This window comes from Aythya ferina (assembly GCF_964211825.1).
Source record: "Aythya ferina genome assembly, chromosome: 25".
In the NCBI taxonomy this organism is placed as follows: Eukaryota; Metazoa; Chordata; class Aves; order Anseriformes; family Anatidae; genus Aythya; species Aythya ferina.
Window position 1 is genome coordinate 4,133,717 of NC_140323.1, and position 19,330 is coordinate 4,153,046.

At 51.2% G+C, this 19,330-nt stretch overlaps 1 protein-coding gene across 1 annotated transcript in view; it reads left to right on the plus strand.

Moving 5' to 3' along the window:
* NFASC (neurofascin) overlaps positions 1–19,330 on the plus strand; it is a 114,745-nt gene that overhangs the window by 9,749 nt on the left and 85,666 nt on the right. The window lies entirely within an intron of this gene.

Genomic DNA, 19,330 nt, shown 5'->3' on the forward strand with positions numbered 1-19,330 from the left:
AATCTCCAGCCTCCCCATGAGCAGGTCTGTTCTCCAGCCTGCTTTCAGCCAAACTGCTGTTTGGCCAAAAATATGGGGCCAAAAAAGAGCCCCCAGCTGGCAGGATCAGTGCTTGGATGCACCCAGGGGATGCACTGCTCTTCTGGGGAAGGGAGGCAATGGATATTCCCCTGGAGGCTGCCCCAGCCCTTGTTGGGATTCCTGTCCTTAGCTGTTGATATTCAGAGCCATGCTGTGCACAAACAAGGGAGAACAAGTCAGCTCCTAATTTTCTATAGGGCTTTTATCTGCCTGTCGTTCTCAACTGCCTTGGTCTTCTGTATTCTCTTTTTCTCCCTATCCCTCCCCCTTTGGTCTCTTTTCTCTTTTCTGTGTCTCTCCTTCTCTTTTCTTCACTTTGCTGCATCACACTAATTAATTCTACTAATTAGTTCGTGTTTGCTCTAACAGCAAATGAATATGCAATGCTAGGAGTGTTAAATATTAGACACTGTGCTGTCATTTAAATCTCAAAGACACCAAAAGTTGCCAATGTCGATAGGTGTGCGTGCAAAATACACAGAGGTGTGTGTCAGCAATGGGTGTGCAGCTGTGCAAGGAAACACTTTCAGTGGCATTGCAGCACCTGCAGTGATGGTGTAACCTGTGTCCGGGCTGGCAGCACGTTGTGGGTGCCCTCTGGGCAGTACGAGTGAGCCCACCACATGTGGGAGCCCACAAAGTGTGTTTTGTAAATAGCACTGGGTACGTGCCCAAGGCTCGTGTGAGTTATCTGTTCATGGGTCTGGCTGCGCGCGTGTGGTCACCAAAGGTCCTGAGATATGAGGGGTGTATGGGTGGTTGCTACATCTAAAAACCAGAAACATGGCAAAAGTCAGCGTGGGCATCTCTACAACTTGGTCAGAACACCCAGGCTGGGTGCATGTGTTCAGGAACAGAAGGTCCTTTTGGAAAGCAAACCCCCGGGGTTTGCTTTCTGATTCAGTGCAAGAATCCAGCCTTAATTCTCATTAAACTACCTCAAATCATTTTATATATGGGATTGAGCATAAACTAACTGCATTATTATAAATAATGAGGCAGCTAGTTATGTATGTGTGGTCGGTACAACTTGCTCAGCATCTTTGCCGTTGACATGGGAATAAAGCCTGCGCTCCTGCATGAGCAGCGATGCCTGCTCGCGGGTCTGTGTCCCTTGGCCCCACACATCCATGCAGCTCCTGGGGCAGAAATGAATGCCCTGTGCAGGACCAGTGGTTGTGAGGGCTGAGTGATTTATCAGCAGGCAGGAGCTGGTGCAAATCAGCTGCAGTCTGGCACAGATCTGGCCCTGGTTGTCCCCAGCCTGGGATGTGCCCGCTTGTGCTCCCCTGAGCCGTGCAGTGCCCGCGGTGTTTGCTCCATGCTCAGCACCTTCTTCATGCTGCAGGAGCATGAACTGTGTTGATATTTCCTTCTGCTGTTTGCTTTCTGTAACATTTTTCTTCCTTTCAGTAAAGAAACCTGTGCAAACAGGCCCCGTGCCCCCTAAGCAAAGGGAGAAGCTGCCATGGGGCCGATTCCTTTACCTGCTGCCCTCATGTAAAGTGTTAACCGAGGGCTGCCACTGCACACAGGTATCCATGGGGGCATTTCTCTGCACCCACGGCAAGCTGTCCTCAGCATCCTGGTTGGTCCTAAACCCAATTATTTCTCTAACTGTGGAAACCCAATTATCTGCCTGGCTGCTGGGGTCAGGAGAAGAGGCAGTTAGGGCGATGAAACTTCCATTACCACATCCCCCAGGCTGAGCTGTATTATTTCCCCCCATTATGTCACACTGTCAGAATCCATTGCCTGGGTAAGCATGTGGCCTGATCATCCCAAACGATCCCCACAGGATCGGGGCCAATTAACACTTGGTGAACTGGAGGGCAAGGGCAGAGCATGTTTAGGATGAGCCCCTCTGTGGGGCCATCCACCTGAGAGCATCCCCCCTAGGGCTGTGGTGCCCAGGGGAGGGAGAACCAGCACAGCTTTCCCTGCTGATGGCGAGGCCAAGGAGCAGCTTTTGGGGAGCAGCCTGGGCAAACCCTTTTGCCAGCTGCTGCTCAGGGATGCTGCAGCACGCGTGGCTGGGGCAGTGGGGAGCTGTGCGCTGAAATTCCTGCTGATCTGTGGTTTATATGCTGGATAAATGCCTGGAAATGTCCTCCTAAATCACCTCCCTGCACAAACCATCTGAGCAGCCCTATGTCATCCGCAACACTGGGTCCCTCAGGGGCCTCACTTCTGGCTGGCGCAAAGTGGCACCAGCGTGATGAAGGCAAAGCAAGGGAGGTGAGAATCAGTCCCACCTCGTCCCTGCCTTATGTGTCGAGAGCAAACAGTGAAATTCAGCAAAGTGAATTAATTTAAGCTCAGCTGAGGGAGGTTATTTACATTCACCAGCCTGCTGTCTGCTACCCACTGTCCTGATCAAAACTAAGCGTGGAGCGGCCTCTTGGGGAGCGTGTTCGAGACAAGATCGCATCTGTCCCCTACATTTCTTCTTAGTCTCTCACCAGACTTTCTCCAGATGGCTTCCCCGGAGGGAGGGGGAGCCCATCTTTCCAATTAAGGACCAGATGACTTTGCAGCACCACTGGAAACTGCTGAGGCTTCCTTGCCTCTGAGAATCAAGCCCTGAAGCCCTCCTGCTGATGCGGAGCCTGCCCTGAAGCCCGGGTACTTTGCAGGGGTCCTGTATGGCCATGCTCACCTGTAATGGATGCAGGGAGAAGGGAGAGATGGTGTGGTGTTTTTGGCAGAGATTTGGAGGGGTTAGGGGTGCAGGAGAGGATTTCTGCACCACCAGGTGAAGAGCAGGGTAAAGCAAGACACAGAGAGAAGACCTGGGGCAGGCTGAATGTGCAAAATCCCTGGGGTGACTGCAAGGTTTGGGGCTTGTTTTTTTTCACCTCCCACGCTGCTTTCATCAACAGCCTGAAAAATGAAAAGCCAGAAACTGATTGACATCTGAAAAATGAAATGTTTTATCTGGAAATTCAAACTTTATTATTTTGTTGTTGTGATGAAGAACAGATTATTTTTTCTTCCCAAGGAGGGAAAATTCCCTGAAATTTTTCCTTGAGTTTAAAGCAGAGATGGAAGGTTTTAGATGAGCCTTATGGGAAAGCCTCCGGTGAGGTTTCAAGGGAAGCAAGGCAATTTAAAATTAAATCTGAACTGAGACAGCAGAGAGAACTGAGTGCGAGTGATGTGCCCAGCTTGTGCCTGCATGGGGATGTGAGGGAAGGGGAGGCCGCATGCAGGGTGCAGCCTCTCAGTGCATCTGGCTGAGAGGAGCTGTCACATCCAGGTCGTGTTACCTTCCCCTCCAGCCCAGGCTGTGAGCTTCCCTCCAGGAGAAACTGGACATGCAAAATGTGCAAGCTTTTGGAGACATTTGTGAGCATGGGGAGAAATGAGCCTGGTGGCTGAGAGCATCCTTGGCCCCATGTGGGTAAATCTCCTTCCCCTGAAGTTGGTGGGCTGGCTGGGATTTACCCAAGCCAGGATGTGCCCAAGTTCATCACTTCCCAGCTTTGATGGCGACTGGAAAATAAACAGGGCTGTTAACTGCAAGTGTTGCTTGGCTCTCACATCCATCTCAGCATGGCTGGGGGGCCCTTGGTCCCAGCAGCTGAATGCCTCCTCTCTGGATAGACCAGGATTTATCCAGATCTTGCTTTCCTGAGCTACAATCTCTGGTCAAAAGCCATCAAAAATAATCAGAGCTGGAGATTAGCACAGAGGGGGAAGAGGAGCGAGCCAGCAGAATGACCCCAGAGCATCACATCAGCTGCCAGGGACGGCTCCTGCGGCACTGACATGGGGCTGTCAGGTGCTGTCAGTGTAATTATGGAAAATGGCTGCAGGATAAACACCACTGTGCTTGGAAGAGTAATTGTGCGGCAGCCTCGGGTTCCTTTCGGTGTGTCAGGTAGGCACCAATTTTAGCTCCTCACGCCTTGACAGGCTGAGTGAGCACGTTCTGCCCTGCCATCTCCGCCTCGTCTCTGTGACAAGCGAGCGAGAGCTTCCCTCTGGCTCATCCTCCCCTTGGGTGACCATACGGCACCATCCCAGGCAGCACGAACATCCTGAAGGCAGATGAGCTTTCCTTTTCCTGCAGGAAAAGAGCACGTTGCTCTGCATGGGACGAGAATCCTGGAATCTGAGCCAGAGCTGCCTTGGCTTTGGCAGGAAAATGAAATCCAGCCATGTTTTCATAATTTTCACTTTAATTTCTATACGTTATTGGTGGTAATTGTGATAAATAAAGAGCCTATTTATACAATTGTAAACAACTTGCTGCTGCTTTGAGGAAAAATCTGGCTAAGATACTGGCCTGGGCTGCTGGAGACCATGGCTCAATGTATTGAGATGTTTCTTGTGCAACCAGGACAGCTCTAACATCCAATCCTCCCCATCTGACAGTGCCATCTGTAAAGAAGAAACAAATAGGAGCGGAGGAAATGCCACATAAAATGAGAATCGGGTGAAAGTAAAAACCACCAAGAGTAAATCAAAAGCAAAACCATAAATAGAGTGTCACTGGCAGGCTCCATGCGCTGCTGGGCGAGGACCTGGACCAATTTCTGATGAAGAATGGGAGAAACCCAGTGAGATTTGTCACTGGGAGTGGTGCGGGTGCCTGTGTCACTGCTGGGGTTTGCTTTGCAGTGCAGCCAGGTGCAGGGAAGGTGTGAGCTTTTGGTTTTGAGCCATCACAAATTGCTGGGTGCACTCACAGGGTATGTTGTGCTTGTGTGCACAGCCCTGGTGCTCACATCCATAAATCTTGGTGTGAGTGCATGTGAAGATCTCCAGTTTGGGCACATCCTCGTGCCTGGCCTCATGGCTGGCCCTGTGAATGCCTGTGGCTATTTGGGTGCAGTTGTGGGCTCTTTGTGTGGACTTTGGGGTGTGGATCCAAATTATTTTGGGTGGGCTTTTGTGACCTGCCTGCTCGGGGGGTGCCCTCTGCCCTGTGCCCCCAAGGGAGTGGGAAAAGGGAAGACTTGAAAGAGCAAATATCCTGAACTGCTGGGTATTCGTGCTGGTGTGCAGGAAGACGGATGGGGAGCCAAGCCATCCAGTACCATAGGTAGATAATTACACGGTAGGTAGATGTGCCACAGAAGTGTGATTGATAGCTGGCTAGAGAGATGAGGAAAGGGAGAAGTGGGTACGAGGAGACGGAAGGAGACTTCCTTTGAACAGAGCGCTCATCTCTGTAACTCACGACAAGAAAAACAGTGAAGTCAACACACACCCACGTGTGTACGTAGTTGAAAAATTTTGTAAAAGCCTGCAAAATCACCTGAATAATTTCACAAGTAATTACTTTGTCTGTCTTGGTGTTTAGCACAGGAAGAAAACAAACTGTGCAGCCTGCCTCCTTGTGCAGCAGTTCACAAAGCACCGGGGCCAAGCCCAAGGCTTTGGCTTAAAGCAGCATGGTTTGGGGGTTGGATATTTGTTGTTCTTCCTGAGGTTCATCCAGGAAAAAGCCCTGGATCCTCCCACAAGCACCAACCTCATCTCGGTGTGCATCCTGCTAGAGGGATCATCTGGGAGAGCAGGGAGGCTCATCCTGGGGACCTGTCTGTCAGGGAAGCCCTGTTATGTGCGCTATTGACAGAGATTAATTTATTGTTAAAGAGGTCTCTGGTTCCATTAAGGAAAACACTGAGGTTCCTAACAGATCTGCTGACCTGGCTCCGGCTGTTTTCCTGTCAGTCAGACTAATGCACCCTGGCACTTCCCAAGTTAATTTGCTGCTTAGGTTAGCCAGCCCTACAGCTCTGACACCGTATAAATCATGTATGCAAACACTGGTTTATAAGAAACATGCATTAGCAACACCACAAAATACCTGTGCACTCTCTTCAGTCCAGAGATCCCGAATGTGATGAGAAGCTCAGCAAAAAGCAGGTTTAGGAATCTCATGTCAGGTCTGCCCCCCTCTGTACCACTTTCCAGGTAAACGTTTACACTCCCTGGGCACCTTTAGGGTCCTCTTGATAAATTCTCTAATTCCTTCATCTGTCTCTTATAAGATTATCTGAATATCTAGACCCTGAGCTGTAGCAGAAACAGGAGGTGCCCACAGAATGTCTGTTGGGAGCAATTAGTACAGATGAGTTTTGTCTCAATTTTTGGCAGAACAAAAAAAAAGATCAAAAGGAGATTTTTCCTCTGCTGCAGAAAAAGCAGATTTGTCTGTAAACTGGGGGGGCGGGGAAGAGCTATTTTGGTGTTCAGATAACTCAGCTTTTTAGAGCTGTAGTTGATGGAGCTGTGGGCTGGCAGGGCAGGGGGTTGGCGTGGCCATGCAGGAGCCGAGCTGCTGCCTGGGTTTGCACGATGCTTGCAGCAGAGTTTTCCAACTGGTCCCGTGGCTGCATGGCCATGCCATCATTTCTGCAGGGAGAAAAAAATCTTACTTCTGTGTGTGCTGCTTGCTATCAAAAAAGGAAATCTCTGGAGAGCTGTAAAAGAAGTTCAGCAAAACTCTTTGCTCCCTACTTCACGCTGCTTTCACGTGCGATCTACATCAGAGCCTCCCAGAACTATTTGGAGCTCCGCTGACCGAAGAGCTGTTCCCAGCCCAAGCAGGGATCTCCAGAGACCTGCTGCTCCTTCCCAAAAGGCAGACAGATCCACCCCTGATGGTAGCGTGGGGAAGGCACCTTGTGAGCAGAGCCTGAGGTGTCCCCGCTGGACACCAAAGGGTCACTCCTGCAGGTCCCAGGTCAGTCCCCGTGCCCCTGCTCTGTGTCCAGGAGCAGAAAGCTCCTCGCCATCCCCAGCAGCTCCTCTGCTGGCCCTGAACCCAGTCCGGCTGCTGTTCTTTGTGCCTGAGCTGTGTGCCAAGCCCTTCCGAGGGCAGCCTCAGTGTAAGAGTTTCAGTAAATGTATGTGAGTACATGTAATGTGATTGAGATTTAAATGAATAATAGCCTCCAAAATGCAGAGTATGTATTAGTTGCTATTAAGGATGTGTGTGTAATATATATTATGTGTGTAATATATATTATGCTGGAAGAGGGGGAAAAAAAAAAAGGATGCTACCTTGTGAAGGACCTCGTGCCTTCCCTCCCACCCAGCCCTTTCTGTGCTCAGCCCAGGTCACCACGGTGCGTCCCTGGGAGTGTGACCCCAGCAGGAGGTGAAGCCTGGGCACAGGAATGGGGCAAAAACAGAGACAGCACAAATTCCTCTCCTGTGGCTCCACCTGAGCACCAACACCTCCTGCTGCGGGTCGGAGAGGGCGAGCAGGGAGCGGGATGAGCTCTGCCTGTGGACAGTGACAGGGGAAGGTGGCACTCGGTGACCCCAGCACTGTACCCAAACCTTTGTCCCCGGGGTGTGAGTCCCTGGGCTGGCTGAGCTGTTTGCCCTCCCACCCCATCCATTACGCCCCCACGGCGATGCCATGCAGACACCAGCACCAATTTACTTGATAAATTCTGCTGCTTGTTATTTGAGGGATCGGACAGGCCTCGCACTTTCGGGAGATTAATTTTTGATTTATTGTTGGCTACAGTGATTTATTCTGATCCTTCCCCAGGGAAAGGACAGGGCTGTAAATATTTTAAATGCCGTTAGCTGGTGACAAGAAGCATTGCTGGATGGTAACAGGGCAGATGGGGGATTGAAATCATAGCTGCCTTTCCACTAAATTACTTAGAGGCAACTCCAAACGTCTGCTTTGAATGGAGGAAGAGGGAAAGGAGCCCCACCACATGCTAAATTGTTATCTTATTAACTGAGACAACATTCTCGGCTTTCTCCATTTGCCCTCGGAGCCGCTGCTGCTGATTGGGATGAATTGAATTGAACTCCAAAGCATGCCCTGGCCTTGCTGAGAGCACGCAGTGCTCCCTGATGAGGTGGGGAGGTGAGGAATAGGAACTGCATTTCAAAACACCGCACAACCAAATGGCAAAGCCCGGGGCAAGGGGATAGTGGAGGCCTTTTGCTTCCATCTGGGGTCTCAGGGTGCTTCTCAGCAGGGTGAGCATCACACCCGTCTCAAAGAGGGTGATGGGAGGCTGAAAAGGGCAATTTGGGAGGGCCCTTGGTGCTCCAGCAGCAGAGTTTGGGGTGCTCCTTGGACCTCCTTAGGTAGGAGCCAGGCCCATTGCTTCTCAGGAGTCCCCCCAGGGGCTTGGTTTTTTATTTCTACCACTAGGGCAGTTGTCTGGAGCCAAGGAAATGCCCCAGAACTTCCTTGTCTGACCTGAGCTGGACTTTGCTCTGACTCCAGCTGCTGTGGTAGGAGGGTGAGTGAGCCTCAGGGGAAGGTGAGAGCCTGTGGTGGTCCCAGCTCCATCCCTCGGTGGTGTTTTGTTGGCGATGTGAGGAACTGGACCAAAGAGAAGCTAGACACAGCTCTTGTGGGAGAGGAAAACCACAGGGCGTTTCCTTCTAGATTATACAAAATATTCAAAAAATTGGTTTCATTTTTCAAAGACAGGCTTCGTTATGTCCTTCTCCAGAAGTCTGAGATGAGTTACGTGTTGCTCTCTCAGCATCACACAAACCCTCCAGCAACTTGCGGAGATGCATGGTCCAAACAGGAGGCAGCTGGGGGCATCTGGAAGTGGGCGAGCACCCCTTGCAGTGCCTGACGGGCTTCTCCTGGGCTATCCCTTCTCTGCCCAAGCCACCCAAGCTGCGTGCTCAGCCCCAGCAGCCCTGCCTGTTTGCAGAGCATTAATCAGGCACCGCTGCTCGGTGCCCAGCTGCGCTCTGCGCCTTCCCCATAAACCTAACGGCGCGTAAAGAGGGAGCGTGCATGGCACAAGCAGGGCTTGGGGGTAACCTTCTGTTCCCGTGCCCCCAGTTCACTCTGCTGCTGCTTCCTTTGCTTGCTTTCCATCCGTGCTTTGAGCCCCCAGCCCTCGAGAGGCACAGGAGGCTTTGCCCGAGCACCTTTTCCCCCGGTGTATTTGCACTGTGCTGTTGTTGGATGGATGTGCAGCACCAGGACTTGCCTTCTGCTCCCAGACTTTGGGAGCAAAAACCACCCCATGCCTGCAGCTGGGCTGTTCCCAGGCTCCTTTTGCTGCTACCTGCGAGAAGGAGGCTGCCGGTGACTGCTGGGCAAGGCTTGCACCTATCCAGGTGACAACTGGTGACACCCGCGCTGCACCTTCCCTGCTCACACATCTCCCCCTGAGCAGCCAGCGTGGTGTTTGGGGTGGGCACGGACCCTATAAAACATCCTCCAAGTGAGAGGGATGCGGTACCCAGCACCCTGCTCCCCTCCCAAGGAGCCTGGGGAGGGAAAGGGTGCTGAGCCCCCTGGTCCTGGGAGCAGAGCAGTTGTGCAGGGGGCAGCTCGAAGCAGGGCTCTGTACCAGGAGCCCCAGCACTCCCTCCATCCCTCCCTCCTCTGCTCTTTTCTGCTGGAACAGGAAATAAAATCCGTTCCTCCTGCTGCTAAATTGGAAAGAAAGAGAGGAAGGGGGGGGAAAAACACAACAAAACACCCCCAGCCCCCCAACTTAACAATAAATATCTTGGAGGAAAAAAAATAACTGGAGCATTGAAGATAAAAGAACGGCTGTTAAATGAAAATGTTGAGGCAGAAAGGCATTAGACAGCACTAGTAATTGTTAATTTGTACTCGGATTTAGTACGAAAGGGCTTTTATTACTTCAAATATGCATTTATTCTGGTTTTCCATTTGGAGCAGTAACACACAGATGAGCTTTCAAACCCCCAAGGTATTGGGTAAAATAAAAAATAAAAAATAAATCCTTTAATGGATTTTCAAGTCTCTAGTCCCAGCAACCATTTTTTTTCCCCCGCTCCTGTTCAGAGCAATACAGTGTGCAATTACAGAAGCACAATGGGTGCGCCGTTAATTGGCTGCGCTCCCCAGGGGAGGGAAGGCATCGCCGCCAGGCATGGGGAGCACCCCAGGACATCGCTGGGTGATGGGGCAGGGTCACACCTGATGCTCCTGGGCTGTCCTATGGGGACAGCAGGGACATGGGAGAGCCGAGCTCGGTGGTTGTGGTGGCCACACATTAGGGGACAGCCTCTGCCCCATGAGCTCGTGCTATGAATACCAAAATTATCCAAAAGCACAGGTTATTTCTGCTATATCACAAGTGGGGATTGTGGGTGTGATGACAAGCCCCAATTCATGCCCCTGGTGGATCCCAAACCCCACATCCGTGCCGGTGTGATCTCAGGACCCTTATTTCCCATCCACCAGGTTATTTGGGGCTCCTGCTGCCCAGCAGGTCACCCAGCCCCAGGCAGCCCCTGCTGCAGCCATGGCATCTGGAGCGTGAGGAGAGGTAGTGTTAGGAAAGTTTCCTGTGACACATAGTTGGCTTTGTGTGTTTTTTTTTTTCTTCCCGAAGAGAAATATTCTGGTTTAAATGGGAATCGATTCAGGGAAGTCTGACAGACGAATACTATAAACAAGATCAAATGAATTTATGACTGTTGTCCCTTGTAGCTTGATAATCAATGAACTGTCGCATGAAAGATGCTGGAGTAGCAAAGCACTGGGACTGTATTGTCATCTGAGCCCCAGGGCCGAAATCTTCAGAGCTAATCCGGCACTGACGTGCTCCTTAGCAAGGCTGTGGGAGCTGGGTTGGCTCAGAGCTGGGCTGCAGCCACGCAGATGAATGATCTCCCATCAGAAATACCCAAAGTGGCCCCAGGGCTGACACCCTGGGGTGCACACAGGGCATGAAATTGCAGCTGGAAAATCATTTAGTTTACTGCCATCACCTGAAGCAGGCTAAAGAGTGGCACGATTTGCACGTTCGCTCTTATCTGAAATCAGTGAGATTTATGCTCATAATGGAAAGTGGATGCTGGAATCTACAAGCAGCTATTTTGCTGTGATGCTTGCTTACACGTTGCATCTTTTGTCAGCTACTGGTGTTGTTTAACACAGGCATTCTCCACCTCCGGGGCTGGGTAGCAGCTCCCCTGGGGACCCTCGTGCTGGGGCAGCTTTGACCTGCCCTGGTTTGGTGCCTGCTGTCTGCGTGGCTTGGCCACCTGAGGTGCCTGCGTGCCACCTCGGTAATGACCTGTGTGTGTCCTGCAGCTTTACGATCTGTTATTGTCTCTGAAAAACTCAGTTTTCTTGAAAGTGTGTGGCAGAGGCTCCCAGCGGGGGGGTTTTACTGCCTGAATCGCCGTGTTGGGACAGCCTCATCTCGCTGCACTCTCTGCTCCATTAACAAGTAATCACTCTCTCTCCAGCCCAGCTTCAGGTTGCCTTTTGCTTCTCATCTTGTTTTCTTTCAGCTCAGAGTGAGCTTTGCCAGAAATCACAAGGAAAGGGAATAAAAACCAACCCAAAGCCCTCCAGACGAGGTGCTGCTTTGGAAAAAGCATCCCTTGGCCTGAAACGCTCGGGCTGGGCTGGTGCAGGACACGGTCACACGTGGACACCTCTGTCACCGTGCTGGGACAGCCCAGACCTGCAGCATCCCTGCCCCACAGAGGTGGCACAGGCTGCAGAGCCTGGTTTTGGTGGGGTTTTACCTTTTAATTCCCGTTCATGACCACAGTGCTCGATATCCACAGACTGGGTACCAGTTAACACCTGCCCAGGTGGTCAGGCAGCCAGACCCGTGCCTCCTGGCCTTGCAACCCTAGCAGTCAGTCCCAGCCTTGGTTTGTTCTGCACCTCAGACAAGAGAAACCAGGAGCAGCAGGGCTGCAGAAGCCCCCAGGTTGGACCACTCCTCCTGGACCCTCTGGGCCAGCACGAGCATCCTTCCCCGTGTGAGCATCCTTCCCCGTGCGGCCACAATAAACATGTCAGAGGCACTAAGCCTGCAAGGATCGATTCCCTTCATAGGATCAACAAAGCAATTTGGTGTCTCGGTCTTGTTCTGTTGTGAATAATAAGCAGACACAGAAGCCTGGCCTGTGTAACACCTTGTGCACTTGAAATTTGGAAACCATCAGGGACTGCATAAGTCATTAAAGGCAGGGAGCGGAAAAACACAGAGGGGGAAAGGAGGGAGGGGAATTTCAGCTACTGATCGTCAGCATTGTCTTCTCATGCCTAATCCTTTAAGGGCTCTTCAGGTTCTCAAGTGCTGCAGACAAACAGAGGTGTGAAAGTGCCTCTTAGGAGGAGAAAGAGGGCAGTGCTGGCTCTGCCTGCTGCTTGCCACCACGACCAGCCTGGGGACCGCAGGTCCCCACCGGGGCACTGAGGAGCTTTGGGCTGCTCCAGTGTTCAGTCATCCCCTTAGGATATGTGGAGCCTCTCTCCTTAGAGGCTTCCTATTTTAATTTGTCCTCCTGTTGCCCCTCAGGGCGAACAGGCTGATATTGCATGAGCTTTGAGGAGTGACGTGCAGTGGCACAGAGCTGCAGCCAGCGTACATGCAGCCTTGCAGGACAGGGGGTGCTGAGCAGCCTGGGCACACAGGGCAGGACTTCACCTTCCCCATAGCTCTGTGGGACAAGGACAAACTCCTCCAGGATGCCTTTTGCCTGACAGATCCTGGCCTGAAGCAGCAGGACAGGTCTTTTGGGGCCCCCTCCATATCCATCGTGCTCCATCTCATTTGTGGCAGCATGGTGCTTAGCCCTGGCCATCTCCCCACGCTTTCTCTCCACACACAACCTGCCTCCTGGCTGCTGAGAAGTGTGTTATTCCCCTTCGGACCTACCATTGTCCTGCTGGACCCACTAGCACAGCCCATGCTGGTGAGCCCAGTGATGAAAATGCAAGAGCTTCAGCAGCAAGGCACGCGGAAGGCACTGGTGCACCCACACCCAGGCATGGAGAAGACACACGGCTCATGCCTGGGGGAGCTGATCAGATGCAAAACCAGTCACTGCCACTGCAAGGACCCACGATTAACCCCAAACTCAGGGAAGGGGTACAAGGAAGGACTTGTGCACTTATCAAAACACGCACGTTCCCAGGGCCAGCTCTGTGAGTCCTGCCTGAAAGCCACACGCGACGCACTCGGCTCTCTTTGACAGAGGTATTTTGTCCCTTTTGCTCCCTAGAGTGTTCTCAGCATACCAACATCAGTCCATTAACATTGAACCCAACCCTCCTTCCCCTTAGCAACAGCATCAATATTTATGATGTGTAGCTAATGCAGTCTACTTATATGATTTCTAGGATTTCAGGTGGGAATTCTTTGTACAAAAGACCTCTATTACCTCTCAGCATAGGATGCTGCTGTTCACCCGCAAAACAAGCATTATGGATCCGTGACCTTCCTTTTACAAGCTATTCCATGCTAAAGAGACCTAGCCTGCAGCTGCTGCTCCATCACTGATAATCTAATTGGGAATATAGGTACGAGAAACCCACCTAACGCTAATTGCTCTGCTTAGGCAAGTTTCTGTAAGTGTCTGAAAAGGATCAAGCCTATTGATTAATTAGCCAATAACCTATATCCGGGCTTTGGTGCAAGCTCTGTAGCTGTGTGCTCGTGTCGCTCTGTTGCCTCGAGCCACACGACATGGTGAGCAGGTTGAGCACTCCGTTGGTTTGTGAGCATCTTGCCTGGAGGGCTGAAGATGCTGCTTGAAAGAGAAGTGCCTGCACCAGGACATGGCAAGGAGCTCGGAGGTAGACCTGTAGGGAAGGAGAGGGACTGATGTTGTGGATAAAAGTCTGGTCTTCAGCTATTGAGTAGGACAAATGTTATAGGGCTGATGGCTGGAAGGAGTCAACAAATTCACCAGGCTCTCAAACACTGTAAGCAGTCCATGAAGCACCCCGGAGGAGAGCGGTGTCACCCATGCTTGGTGAGAGCAGCTCCCAGGTGTGGGGTGCAGGACACCTCAACATCATGGAGGGATGCACCAGATCACAAGGGTGTAAGTACATGTGGAGAGACCCTATATACATCCCGGGCTCTTGTCTCCACCCCAAGAGCTGACCCCAGGGCATGGGGTACAGCTGCGGTTTCATGCGCTCTGCTGCTCTTCAGCAAGAACTTTAATTTTTAAAGAGGGTGACCCTGAAAGGGCATCGTGTTTTTGGCAGTGAAGCCTTTCTGCAGGGGAATCTGTTTCAGCTCACTGCCTGGTTAGGGAGGGCTGGGGGAACTTTTGTGTTTTTTTTTTCGGTTGTTTGTTTTCATATAAAAAGGATATTCAGCAGGAGGGGTGTTTTCAAGTCAAGCAAAAACACCGTTGAGTGTTGTTCGAGTCACAAGAAAAATAGTTTTGTTTAGATATGGCTGTATAAAGAAGGAAGCCAAACACTTTGTGTGACCCTGAGTCATTACCATGCCTCCCTCCCTTTTTCTTTCCTTGTTTTTCCTGGCATTAAGTCCCTGAGCAACTTTAACGTGGGCCTTCCCTATTGCCCCTTGCTTCTGCTGTCTTCTCTGTGCCTTTTAATCCATCTGTGGTTTATGCAGAGTTTCCCACTAATCCCACAACAAGGTTGCTTTAGGACTGACGTGTGCCAAACAGTGTATCCAGCTGGACACTTCTCCTCTAAAGGCAAATCTGCTGGAAGGCACTAGGGACAAGGCAGTGGTTGTCTGAGTGATGGCCTAAATGATGACAAATCCTTTAAGGCTCCCCCCTAGGACTTGATGTTTCCACCAGGGCACATCCTTCAGGCTTGAAACTTCTCCCTGCTCCAGCAGAACTGCTGCCCTTTTCTATCTAGGGCATCTAGCAGCCAAAGCCCAGGCTGCTCGTTGTTAAAAACAGTTGACTGATGATTATGCTCCCTCTCTTTTAATTAAAAGCATGGCATTTATAAATCAAAAAATATCCACACCGGGATTTTTCCTGCCCTGGTATTTTAAATAATAATTGTTAATTATTAATTATTCATGATTAATGAATGTTTTGCACATCTAAATGTCTTCCTTCCAGACAACACTGTAAAATAGTTTCTTGTAATCACGAGAAATCTGCTGGGCTGGTGATAGCAGTAAAAGTTCTGGGCCTTCTGGGGCTGTGGTGGAAATGCAGGAGACCTTGACTAATATATGGCCAAACTGGTCACTAGGAAGGGCTCCTTTGGTTACAGAATCACAGAATTGCAGGGGTTGGAAGGGACCTCGAGAGATCACCAGGTCCAACCCCCCTGCCAAAGCAGGTTCCTTAGAGCAGCTTTGTTTGTTGTTTTGTTTGTTTGATTTTTTGGTTGTGGGTTTGCTCTTTGAATGTGCTGGGTTATGCAAAAGGAACTGCAGAAGAGTGGCCTGGGGACGGGCACTGCCGCCTGACGGTCCTTCTGCCTCTAGGACCACGCTGTCTTTGTCAGCTCATCAGTTCCTCCTAGGTCACCTCTTCCTTGGAGGATTCACAGCCAAGTTTCAACTTGGCCAAATGTTTGTGCAAGCTCAGTATAAAACCATGGCCTGGTTTCACTAGGACTGGCTCGGGACATTTACCTCCATGGCACTGCAGTGCCTGGGACAAACTGGCTGAGATGGATGCCTGCTGCAGCGATGGGCTGTGCTTCCAGCCCAAGAGTAGGTGAGGGAGGGATTCCTGGGGGTTATGGGCATCCTAAAGGCAGTGATTTCATTTGCTTTAGCTCACTTTCTGCAGGATTTCTCACCTACATTTTTGCTTGAGTGACTGCAAGATGTCTCAGCTGCTCTGTTTGCTCCTTGCTCCCATCCAGCAGGCGAGCTGGCAGCAGAAATTGGTGTTTTGCTGCAATCTAGTGGCGTAGTGCTCTGAACACATTCAGGGGATACAGTTCTGGCTGAGGATAGGCTCCCACATGGGTTTTCCCAGGCTCTGACAGGTACAGCCTGACTTCTGCAGGAGTAAAGAGAGATTTGTGTACGTGTGCTCTGGGCCAACAGCTCCTACATCAGATGAGAGAAAGCAAAAGCAATGTACGTTATTCTTCATGTTAACCAGCAGAGAACGTGGGTATGACATGAATAGCTGTAGAAAGGTGTTTCAGGAAGTATGATCTTTTGAATTTGCCATCGGGAGAGTGCTGGAAATTATCTTAGGCTTTATGGCAGAGCAACACGACTGACCTCTTGCTTCAAGAGCAGCAGGCTCATATAGGAAACCAAGGTGATGTGAGCTCAGGCAAGCAGGCCTAGGCTTTTCCAGCTGAGCAAACTCCTAACCTGCTGGCAATAAATGAGTAAAGGGAAGCATTCAGTGCTCCTCAAATCTATAAAGTGCTTATGGGGTGTGATGCTATTGAGCTGGGGGCAATGCCACCCTGCCTGGCCCCAGAAGGTCAAGCTCTAGGGGCAAGAGAGGGAAGGATGCTGGGCTCTTGTCTCTGTGATCTTGAAATCTGTCTGGGAAGAGCAGTGTCAGAGCGAAGCTTTGTTCACATCGAGCTGCTTAATATTTCATAGTGAGCTGGTGTTAGACACAGGAGTCTCCGAGAATGCCTGGAGCTGTGCAACAGAGACAACTCCGTGGGCTGGTGGCTGCCTACCTGCCAGTCTGCAGCAGGCTTTGCTCTCAGCGGTGCCAGCAGTAGTGTGATCCTCACCAGGCCGTGAGCACCCCTGGGTGCCCCAGCAGGCTCCCTGCAGCCAGCGTCCCACCGAGTGGCTCCCCGTCAGGTCAGGAGCTGTGAGCCTGGGGCTGCAAACTCCGCAGATCCTTATGTGCACAGCCATGAGGATCCTCTGTTGTGGAACTAAAGGTAGAAGGAAGCCTTGTCCTGGAAATAAGGCTAGAGCATGCCTGGCTGACACCACGTAAATCCCTCCACGGGGTGCAGAGCACTCCCCCAGCTGGCAACTAATTGAGCCCAGAAACCTCCTATCCCTGCTCCAGGGCTGCTCGCGTGTAACTTCTTGGGAATTAAATCATCCTTCCCAACAGGCAGCTGTGGCTCTTTGCTATCGGTTTAAATACTAGAGGCCCTACAGAAGAGAACTAAAGATGGACCACAGAAATACATCTCCTGCTCAGTGCATAAGGTGTTGGAGAGCACCAGCGAGGCGCTGGAGGCTGCCTGAGCTGGAAGCCTGGGCACAGACAGAGGCTGCTCCTGCAGAGCCCAGAAAACAGCAAAATCCAAACCCAGCCAGTCCCTGCACCGCTCTAAGGAAGGCAATCAACTAAAATGCTCTGGGGGATCAGGGTGACACAGGGGCCTGGCAAAGGTGGAGGATTGCTTGGCCACAGCGCCCTGCAGCAACCGGCCTCGCTCGGGTTTGCTGGTTCTCTCTGTTACAGGGGCCATAAAACTTGCCCTGCTTTCTCTTCCACCTCTTCCATGCCTGCAATGTGCACACAGAAAGCTTCAATTCAGAGCCAAGGAGATCATCTTTTGGGGGAATTCTGCAGGGAATGGGGGAGCTGCTCGCCCAGTTTGCTGCGGACCCTTCCCAGTGCGCCCACAACAGGGGATCTGCAAGAGGCTCTTGGGCAGGACTTAGAGCTGCGCTACACCCCTGCGTTGTGCTAGGGGGCTTTGTGGATGCTGAATGCAGCCGTCCTGGAGAGGAAAGAAAATGCCTTTTTTGCCGGCAGCAGCAGATGGCAGCAGCGCACAGCGAACCGCAGAGCCGGGGTGGGCTCAGCAGCACCCACCAGCCCCGGGGGGGGTTGGAAGCAACAGGTTGGGGGTTTTGTCCCGCTGCAGCTGCTGAGGTTTGGTGAGGCTGGAAAGGGAGGGCTGAGGTCTCTGAAACTGGGTGCTCGGAGCAGAAGGATCCTTTCCCCTCTGAAACTGTCGAGTCCAAAGTCTGTGCTCGCATCGAAAGGGCCCACACGTTTGCTCTGGCTGAGCAAATAAAAGGATGGGAATATTTAAATTGTAGGCTAGGATTTAAATCCTCTGCAACAATGCTGGAAAAAAATAAGTAAATTGCAGGTGCATTAACGAGGCAAGGCACCTCTGCCAGGGCTGGTGTAGCCACAGACAGGAAGGGCTTTGTGTCCTGTGCTCGCAACTGGGGAAGCACAGGCTGGCTGCAACCATGATTTATGTCCTAGGGGCAAGAGGGGCTGCTGTTCCATTAAAATAAAGTGCCTGGGACGTGCATCCATCACCAGCCTTTCCTGAAGGGCTTGGGTGTCACAGTAGGGCACACGCGAATCCATCTTTCCAAGTGCAAATGCTTTAAGGCTGATCAATATTTTCTTCAGAGAGATTGGTTGGAGGAGAGGATCTCATCTAATTTCTCCACATTGCCCGTTCCCTGGTTAACCCCGTTAATTTGATTGCCGTGGATCTCCAGGGAGAAGGCAAAGAGAGGAACCCACCAGAGCTCCAGAGCGAAGGCAAATACCCAGAGTGGATCTGGCAAGGATCAGAGCCAAGGAGGGAGCACACCACTGCTGCGTCAGAGCCTGCCATGGCCGGGATCTGCCCTGCAGGAAGATCTGGCTCAATAACTGCTGTACATATGCCTCTCTCTGTTGGTAAGGGATGTCCTCCTAGTTCAACTGGATACTTGCTGGGAAACACCAAGAACCTGGGCCTAGGTTCACACTAATTTTAATTGTTAGCTGTCACAAATGTCTTGCGTGTGCAGGATGCAATCTCTTTACATCAGGAAGAAAAAAAGAAAAAAAAAAAAGCTTTTCATCAGAGCTCAGCTCACCATTTCTTCCAGTGCACCTCTCTGAGGTAGCTACAAAGAGTGAACCAACATTGGTTCATACCCCAAAGAATTATTTGCATGATGGAGGCAGGCAGTGCTTTCCTCCAGCTAGGATTCTTCACAAATTCTCTGCAGAGAGACTGCCAAAACCAAGGAGGAATGCCTCAGTCCCTTCACGGCAGGCTGCTTTGCAACCAGCACCACTGACAGGATGGGACACTTGTAGGAACAAGGAAGAGAGGTAAATTTTGGATGGCAAGGAGCAGCTCTTATGAAGCCCAGCATGCCCTTGAACCCCTCTGGAGCTAGCAGCAATCAGCATCTTGGAGAAGCACTCCACACAGCTTGAAAGGCAACTCTTGAAGAATGACTTTACAAATTCCTGCCCTAAATATAGCTGTACAATGGGATCCTGGCAGAAATGCCAAAGCCTGGTGATATCTAATATTTCCAGAGGTGCTCAGCAGCTCCTAAGGGAGGTAGGCCTGCGTCTCAGTGACCTTAATAGTGAAAGGGCCTTAAAAGTGCACTTGCGTTGTGCTTTGCTGCTGATCCCTCCCTGCTCTGCTGTGTGGTTTGGCTTTGCCCCTGTTTCCTGGCAGCTGGGGCTGGGTGCTTGGAGCTCTGCTCTGGCTTAGCTAGTTTTAATTAATTTATCTTCCTTAATTTCTATCAGCTGGGCCGCTGCTCTCCTGCAGCACCTGCTCTCTGGGTCCGGTTTTGTATGACTGTGCCTGCTACCCGATAGTAAAACTGCAGCCTAC